Source organism: Homarus americanus, unplaced genomic scaffold (assembly GCF_018991925.1).
Source record: "Homarus americanus isolate GMGI-L3 unplaced genomic scaffold, GMGI_Hamer_2.0 scaffold11302, whole genome shotgun sequence".
NCBI classification, from domain to species: domain Eukaryota; kingdom Metazoa; phylum Arthropoda; class Malacostraca; order Decapoda; family Nephropidae; genus Homarus; species Homarus americanus.
In genome coordinates, this window is record NW_024736744.1 from 43,193 (window position 1) to 52,678 (window position 9,486).

Here is a 9,486-nt window from a genome sequence, read left to right on the forward strand (position 1 = left end):
TAACTTCTGGCGGAACTTGTTGATATTCGGTGGGAGGAGGGTTCAGGGAGGGAGTTGGTATGGGCCAACATAATGGTTGACCTGGCTGCTCAAGGCGTTCCAGTCGTTTTGACCCCCCTTCGGTGTGTGTGTGTGTGTGTGTGTGTGTGTGTGTGTGTGTGTGTGTGTGTGTGTGTGTGTGTGTGTGTGTGTGTGTGTGTGTGTGTGTGTGTGTGTGTGTGTGTGCGCGCGCGCATGGGGATTCCAACGAGCGCCTCATGACGCTTCGAGTCCCATTGAATCACTCACGTCATGCCTTCATCAGTGCATAAGCCCCAACACTGGATGCAGAGGATGACATCAAGGTGGCCTTTTACGCCGACCTCGACAGAGTGCTAACCTCTATCCCCAGAGAAGACAAGGTTGTGCTCCTTGGCGACTTCAATGCCAGAGTTGGCAGAGATGCTAACATTTGGCAGGGAACCATAAGGAGAAATGAACTCGGCAAGTGTAATCCCAACGGCCTACTCTTCCTCAGCAAGTATGCTGCACACAACCTCACTATCACCAAAACCTTGTTTAGGCAGGCCGACAAGTTCAAGGGTTCGTGGGAAATACCCACGATCCAAACACTGACATCTCATTGAGTACATCATTGTCAGAGAAAGAGATCGCCGAGATGTCCTCATCACCCATGCCATGCGTGGCTCAGACGACTGTGACACTAATCATCATCTTGTCAGCTCCAAGCTCTCTCTTCACGTCGCCCCAAAACGACGAAGGCAGCAAGCCTCCAGAAGAGGTTTTAATACTAAGCGTCTGGAAGATGCAGCGGTAGCACATGCTTTCAGAGAGCAGAGCGAACATGGGCTGATAAATAACCCATCAGAAAACAACGTGAATCCCAGTGCCGAATGGGATACTCTAATACTGTTATGGCAAAAACCTGCAGAGAGACCCTCGGCCAGATCAAAAGAATACACCAGGACTAGTTTGATGAAAATGACCCTACAATTAAAGTACTCATCGATGATAAACGTACTGCTTTTACTGACTGGCAGAACAACCCTCAGTCTCGGACCAAACCTGATACCTTCCGCAAGAAGAAAGCGGCAGCCCAGTGGGAACTTCGCAATTTATAGAACGACTGGCTCAAAAATAAAGCATGTTAAGCACAAAAACTTGCAGATCAGGACAAGATGAGCAAATTTTTAATTTCCACTAAAACATTTTATGGGCCAGTCACTCGTGGCGCAACCCCCTATGTCCATCTGACGGGAACTTCATAATTAAAGATCACTACTATTCATTGATCAAACGAAACACCGATGTGGATATTCTGACTACCCAGCAGGTCCCTCAGCATCCAGAGCTGACCTACCTCAGCTATCCTCCATCCGTGGATGAGTTAGCTATTGCTATCAAACAGATAAAAAATAACAAAGCCTCAGGGCCTGATGGAATCCCAGCCGAGGTGTATAATGCAGGAGGACATCTGCTTACCAGCCGTCTCCACTCTCTCCTGGAAAATATATGGTAAAAGGAGGAAATCCCCCAAGTTCTTAAAGACGCCTCCATTGTCAATAATTATAAGAACAAGGGAGACCGTCAGACTGTGGGAACCGCTGCTCTCCGTAGCTGGCAAGGTTATCGCTCGAATCCTCCTAAACAGACTTCTTCTTGAGGCGGAAAACTTCCTCCCAGAATCTCAATGTGGTTTAAACAAACACGTGGCACCACTGACATGATCTTTGCTGCCCACCAGATACAGGAAAAGTGCAGAGAACAGCATCGTCACCTGTACATGGCTTTCATAGACCTAACGAAGGCCTTCGACTCGGTCAACAGGGAAGCCCTCTGGTGGACCCTCAGCCATCTCGTTTGCCCACCAAAATTCCTCGCCATTGTGAGGCAACTCTACGATATCATGCACGACAGTGCCCTGCACAACGGCATCCAGTCAGAGTTCTTCCCCTTCCAAATAGGGATTAAACAAGGGTATGTACTGGCACCAACTCTCTTTTCCATCTTCTTGGCTACCTTCAATATTAGTGCCAGTGCCAATTTAGCCAACGAGGTGAATATCGAATACCGGGTGAAGGGGGGTGTTTTCAACATATGACGACTCCACACTGAACACAACCTACAGGAGATCCTGAACACCTACGCAGACGCCTATGCACACTTCGTCCTTGAGGTGAATGTACGCAAGAATTAGATTCCCTTTCAACCTGCCCCTGGATCAGACACACTTCCGCCATCAATCCAGCTTAACGGAACTACCCTCTCTAATGTTACCCACTTTCGGTATCTCGGCTCCCACCTGTCCACCACCACAGACATCGATGAAGAGATTAAGCATTGGATCAGCTGTGCATCTCAAGCCTTTGGCAGACTCCGAAATAATGTCTTCAGCTGTAGAGAGCTGAAATTATCTACAAAGCAGCACGTATTGTTGCTGACACCACCTGTAGGAGCATCGAGGCTACCATTATCCATAAACAACTACGTTGGACTGGCCATGTTACCCGCATGGATGACAGTAAACTGCCAAAGCAGCTACTTTAGTCACCTAACGAATAGTAAACGTAACTCTGGCGGGCAATTGAAAAGGCTATGAGGATAGTGTTAAGACAAACCTGAAAAAGTGCCAAATAGACCCCTTCACCTGGGAATAGATCACTCCACATCGTAACGCTTGGAGGAGAACCACATAAGAAGGTGTCAATACTAACGAGTTAGCCCGACTGTAAACCGAGGCAGACAAGCGCCAACGCCGGAAAGACGCTGTCACTGCCTCTCCAGCAGTACATGGAGCCCTCTACGTGTGTAACGAATGTGAACGATGCTGCTGTCACCGCATCGGTCTCTTTAGTCACCTCAAAACTCACTAACCTAGATGACATCTCTAGTAACTCAAATCATTGTATCATGATTGAATGAACATCATACTTGATTCCCACTGATAGCAAAGTAGTGTGTGTGTGCTGTGAACTACCCCTCTCTAGGTCGTGAGAAAGATACAGATTACAGATTGCCCCACGAGGGGGCTAGTTTATTGGGCACCCCCTTACATCCTGTGCAAGGTGAAGCGCAGAAGCGTTTACAGTGCCCAACTGGGAAGCATGCGGAGTTCATGCTTGCCTTTATGACTCATGTATTAAGGGCGTAAAAGGCCTGAAGGGTCATGGGTTTTGTCAGCAAGTTACATAAAGTGACAAGTATGAGTGTGTGGGGGGAAAATTCCCGGTACAATTTATCTGTTTATGGCAAAGTGTGGCAGGTCCCAAATAATGTCAAGTGCCAGGCCTGTCACTAGGAGGAGGGATATCTGGTAAGGGAGGGAAGAGGTGCCACCCCTGTAGGGGGAGGTCATAGGGCAAATGAGGATGTGGTGAAAGAGGGTGTGAGAGTCTGTTGACCACAAAGTTTACAAACAGTGCGGCCAGGCTCAGGGTTGCCAATGTACTAGGCGTGGCGAAGTACAGTGGGGGTGAAGGTGATATGGTGTGGTGGGGCAGGTACAGTAAAGGTGGAGGGAGGCACATAGGCATTGACAACATTGAGGGACACACCTTTTAGTGTTATTGTGATGGTGTGTTCGTCGACAGGTCGGTGGGGTACAGGTAGCCGGGGGTGGTGTCCTCAGGTCCAGGAATCCCTGGTGGAGACAGCTCAGACACGGGAGCGGGCGCGACTTGCGGTGGGCGGAGGACAGGTTGAGGCACCAAGTGTTGTGAGGATGGGGCAGGACTTCGCTCGGGGGCAGCAGGACACACCAGGGCAGGCCCGGTAGGCGCTACACCAGTAGTGAAGGCCGCCGGCGGTGGAGTAGGCCGTGAGCAGGGGGGGCTCACAGGGGGACCAACAGCTTGTGTCAAACCAGAAGAGAGGAGTGACTGGGTGGCAACAGAGGGCAGGAGTAGGTGGGAGATGGTGGTACAGAGTGTAGCGAAGAGTTGTTCAATACGTTTGGTAAATTCTTGGAAGAGGGATATGATCTGTGTCATGTCACTGGCGGGGGGTTGTGGGGGGGTACCGGTGGGAGCACAAGGCCTGACAGCCTCAGAGTAGAGACGGGGAGGAGGCCCAGTAGTAGTTGAGTTAGGAGACGGCCGGGACTGCTGTGTTGTAGCCAAATGAGGCCAGGCAGAGGCAGGTGTTGTTGAAGAAGGCGTTGCTGGAGACACAGGGTACACAGGGGGGTGTGGCCCGGAAGACTGGGGGGGGGGTGCGTTGTGGTAGACTTGGCCTTCGGGGAGGCTTTTCCCCTGGGACAGACGGGCGATTGGGGCATTGTCGTGAGTCAGCATTGTGCCGGCCGCCACAGTTACAACATCTGGGATTAATTACATAGCCCACCCCACCACTATTAAGGTGGTCTTTGATTTTCTGGGCACAGGCGGCGGAGTTGTGGTTACGTGAACAGAAGCGACATCTCGGCCGATCACGACGACAGCAGGCAGTGAAGTTGTGACCCCAATGAGAACAGACAACACAAAATGCAGGCTCAGGATGATAGGCTTCTGCATACAGTGGGGGTAAGAGTGGTTGGGCACTCCCTTCCCTTCCACTTGACAATGACAGCGGGTTGTGGAACTCTCCCCCGGTAATGGCGACGTGAAAAATAAAATGGAGGGACTGCAAGCCTCACACCGAGTCCCCACCAAACAATAAGCATGGAAAGCAGAATAAAGTATTTGCCTCGTCACAACCACAGAGCCATTCACATTTCTGATAAACACTGATGTTAAACTGGCGTGTATATTCTTTGTTCCTGCTTGTACTGTTCTGAAATTCCATGCTTATTGTTTGGTGGGGGACATACAACCAACGACGTATACTCAGTATACTAGAGTTAAAGTCACGCGCATCTTCGATGTCAGCGTATAAGGGGAAACGTTTCACTAGGATGTGGCAACATTCATTCGCGTCTACAGTGGGGGGCAGCAGGACGACCCCGTCAAAGCCAACAGTACTAAGTGTTTCATAGGCCTCAGGAGTCTGACACTTGATAAAGTTCCGGTTCTTACCTTGTCGGAATTCAATGCTGAAACCGTGCTGTCTGCAGTACTTCATCATCCAGTTAAAGCGTTCCTCTACAGTTTTCAGAGTCCTTGGGGAAGTGGAGATTCAGCTTACTTGTTTGTTTGGCAGAGGGCAGGGTGATAGGGTCCATGGCATTGGTGTTTCTACTGTGGTTAGCGTTTCCCATAGAAACATTAGCGTCACTGTCATAATCACTGGGGTCTGACTCTTGAAGGGTGTTGGATTCAGTATGACCAGGCGAGTTGGTATCAGTATCAGAGATGTCTGCGTCTATGAGAGAGCCTCGTCTGGGACGTTTATGTCGACCCCCCATGCTGGCAAAACGTGCCGGCAGAGGGGACCTTGGTGGGACGATCGGGAAGCCAAGAGCACCTATGGGCATGTCTGTTCCCTTGGGTGGTCACGCCACGACTGTCGGAAGAAAGAGCAGGCGGAGCTGGCAATGTTTACTGATTCAGCTGATCCTGGTTCGACCTGTGATTGATGCAACCTAGAAGTTATGTACAGCATTCGTGAATAACATGGTGAATAACTTGATGTTATTCATTTGGGTGTATATTTATATGAAACAAAGGTGCTGTTACACAGCTCGACCACCATCAACTGAGTCTGCGTGGTTTAAATCCTAGGTATACTTAACCATGTTACAATAAAGTGTGCTTTTGCTAGACTGTTGCATCTTGCACATGCTTTTTCAATACCTTTTGGGGAGTTTTCTTGGAAACTATTGTGTACCTAGAGGACATTTCCTGTAAAAATATATCATAACAGTCAAGGAAATGACAAATATAATGGCAGGTATGATGAAACCAGGTAGGATTACTCCGGAAGATAAATAAAAAGGAAGGGAATCAGTAATGCAGGAAACTGTGTTTCATTAATACAAGACAGAAGTTTTGCTTATCAGAGACAATATGAAGGCTAAGGCCGTGGTAGAGCGGCACCGCCTTGGCTCCTGCAAGTGAGATGTCAGTGGGTCTGATTCCCCGGCCGGAAAGCTGCTTGGACACACTTCCTAGCTCCCTGGCCCCTTTTCACCTAGTAGTAAAGTAGGTACAGTCACGTTCAAGATTCTTGGAACACTACTGGAGACAGCTGGCAACTCAAGGCCGTTTGTTTACTATACTACGTAGTATAAATTATGAATGAATGTAAAAGTGATCGGTGATTGGTTACTTAGTTCCCGTTGCTTAATTAATGGTTGGGCTTTGTTGTTTCGCATTATATTATGCCTTTCTGCTAGTATATACTGTTAATTTGATTTTAAAATGGATAGAGCAATGAGCCAACCTATATGAATTTATATTTAGATAAATAAACATAAGTAAAAATCGGTATGTTAAAGAACATCATGCATCGGGCACAGCTGTGTGCAGGCTGTTATGAGGTTGCCTGTTTATCATTAATTTATACTAATATTGTCTTCAAACGTTTAATCCCTTTATGGTAATTAATCCAATTGTATCTAACCGATGCTAAACAAAACTTCTTTCTAAAGACGCTGATTTCTTGCAACACAAACTGCTGTTTTAATTCCCTGTGTGCGTATGCACATGTAGAGTGTGTGTGTGTGCGGATGTGGAGTGTGTGTGTGTGTATATGTATGTGTGTGTGTGTGTGTGTGTGTGTCAGTCTGTGTCTGTATTTAATAATGACGTTGTTCAATTGAAGGTGATGGTAATTAATCTTACGAACCATCAGTCTGATGGTGTGAATTAGTACTGTAGCATATGCCTAATACTTTTACAAGCCATTGTCTAGCAATATCATTGTCATTCCAAGACTATGAATAATGTAAGCAGCAAATGGCATTTCTTTCATTGAGTGACTCTTTGTGCCCCCCCCCCCAAAATCCTTGTTTCTGACTTGTGTCAATTACGTCACGTTTAATCTGGTGTCTTTAAAAAAAAATATTAAATTTTTTCCAAAAATGTGTATGATGTATTATAAATTTGTATCTTATTTATTTATTTATTTATTCGTTTATTTTTTATAAATGCATAATAAATATAAATATAACGCTGACGTTATTGGCGGGAAGGTGGGGGAGACAGAGGTGTTGTCAGTGCTGACTACCCTTCCACTCCCTCAATTGTAGAAGGACCCTGCCAGCATGGAATACCACACGCAGAAAATCACTGAACGTGGAAGAATAATCGGCATGAAAGAGGCTGGGTTTTCACCCACTGAAATTGCACGAGAATTGGGTTTTTCTTGTTCAACTGCATAATATTGGATTAAGCGATGGGAAGAGGAGGGAAGTTTAAAGGACCACCACAGGACGGGAATGCCACGCAGAACAACACTTGCACAAGTTGAAGCCGTCCGGAATTTCGCTGAGGCCAACCCCTTCAAGACTTCATTTTCAATAAGAGAGGATCTACAATTAAATATTTCCCCTTTAACAATCAGGCGAAGACTTCACGAAGGAGGCATTCACCATAGAACTCCCGCCACCAAGGAGAAGTTAAATGAGCGACATCGCGGGGGCAGGTTGCAGTTTGCTCGACGGTATGCTGAAGAAGGCTTAGATTTCTGGGGAAGAATAATATTCACTGACGAAAAGACTTTCTCATCTACCTCTCACGGAAGGTTGCATTGCTGGAGGAGGAACAACACCCGATATGCTGGACAGCATATTTATGAGGAAGCAAGGAGTGGCCATGTGACTTGCAATGTTTGGGGATGGATATATTTGCACGGAGTTGGAGAGCTGACAGACATAGAAGGAAGATTCACAGCTGAACAGTATTTAGAAATACTCGAAGAAGTTATGCTTCCCTCGGTGCGTGCATATGCTTTCCCGTTTCCCGAAAACATCATTTTCATGCACGATAGGTGTCCTATCCATACCGTACGGATTGTAACGCGGTGGTTTGTAGAACAAAGAAATGTGCAAGTTTTAGACTGGCCAAGTAAAGGTTGTGACATGAACCCTATAGAGAACGTTTGGGGCAATATTGTGAACGTGTGGGAGCCAGCTGAAGAGAGAACCAGGGTGCAGCTACAGGAGCATACACACCGTGAGTGGGAGGTCCTGAGGCGGACACCGCGGGATGTCACCTTCATTGGTGAGTTTTGAGGTGACTAAAGAGGCCGATACGGGACCGACAGAGTTGTTCACAGATGTTGCACATGTCCGGGAGGGGCAATGACAGCGTCTTTCCGGCGTTTTCGTTTGTCTGCCTCGGTTTGAAGTCGGGCTAACTCGAAAGTATTGACACTTTCTCGTGTGGTACTCCTCCACGCATTAAGATGTGGAGTAATCGACTCCCAGGGAGGTGGTCGAATTGGCACTTTTTCAGGTTTGTCTTAAGACTATCCTTATACCATTTCAATTGCCCGCCGGCGTTACGTTTACTATTCATTGGGTGACTGAAAAGTGGCTGTTTTGGCAGTCTACTGTCGTCCATGCGTATAACATAGCCAGTCAGGCATAGATGTTCATGTATAATGGTAGCCTCAATGCTCCTACAGTTGGTGTCAGCAAAGATGCTGGCATTTGTTCCCTTGTCTTCCCAGCGAACTCGGAGGATGGAACGTAGACTGCGTTGGTGAAAGTTTTCAAGTGCCTTGAGGTGCCTCCTGTGTGTAACCCATGTCTCGCTGCCATATAGCAGGGTAGGGAGGAACACTGCTCGATATACGTGCTGTTTTGTAAATAATTTCAGCTCCCTACAGCTCAAGACACAGTTCCTGAGTCTGCCAAAGGCTTGAGATGCACATCTGATCCGATGCTGAATCTGTTCATCGATGTCCGTAGTGGTGGACAAGTGGGAGCCGAGATAACGAAAGTGAGTAACATTAGAGAGGGTAGTACCGTTAAGATGGATGGATGGTGGAGGTATGGTTGAACCAGGGGCAAGTTGAGAAAGATAGTCTGAGTCTTACATACATTCACCTTAAGGCCGAAGTGTGCATACGCATATGTGTAGTTCAGGATCTCCTGTAGGTTGCATTCAGTGTGAGCAACAAGAGTGAGGTCGTCTGCATACTGAAGTTCAGTAATGGAAACTGTCGACACCTTAGTTCTTTACTGGAGTCGTCTTATGTTGAAAAGACCCCACTTCACCCGGTACTCGATATTCAACCCGCTGGCTAAATTGGCACTGGCACGAGTAAGGAAGGCAGCCAAGAAGATGGAAAAGAGAGTTGGTGCCAGTAGACACCCTTGTTTAACCCTCGTTTGGATGGGGAAGAACTCCGACTGGGTGCCATTGTACAGGACACTCCAGTTCATGCCATCGTGGAGTTGCCTCACAATGGCGATGAATTTCGGGGGGCAGCCAAAACGGTTGAGGGTCCACCAGAGGGCTTCCCTGTTGACCGAATCGAAGGCCTAGGTTATTTCGATGAAAGTCATGTGTACAGGTCACGACGCTGTTTTCACATCTTTCCTGTATCTTATTTGGGCAGCAAAGATTATATCAGGTGGTGCCACGTGTAATGGTCTAAAGC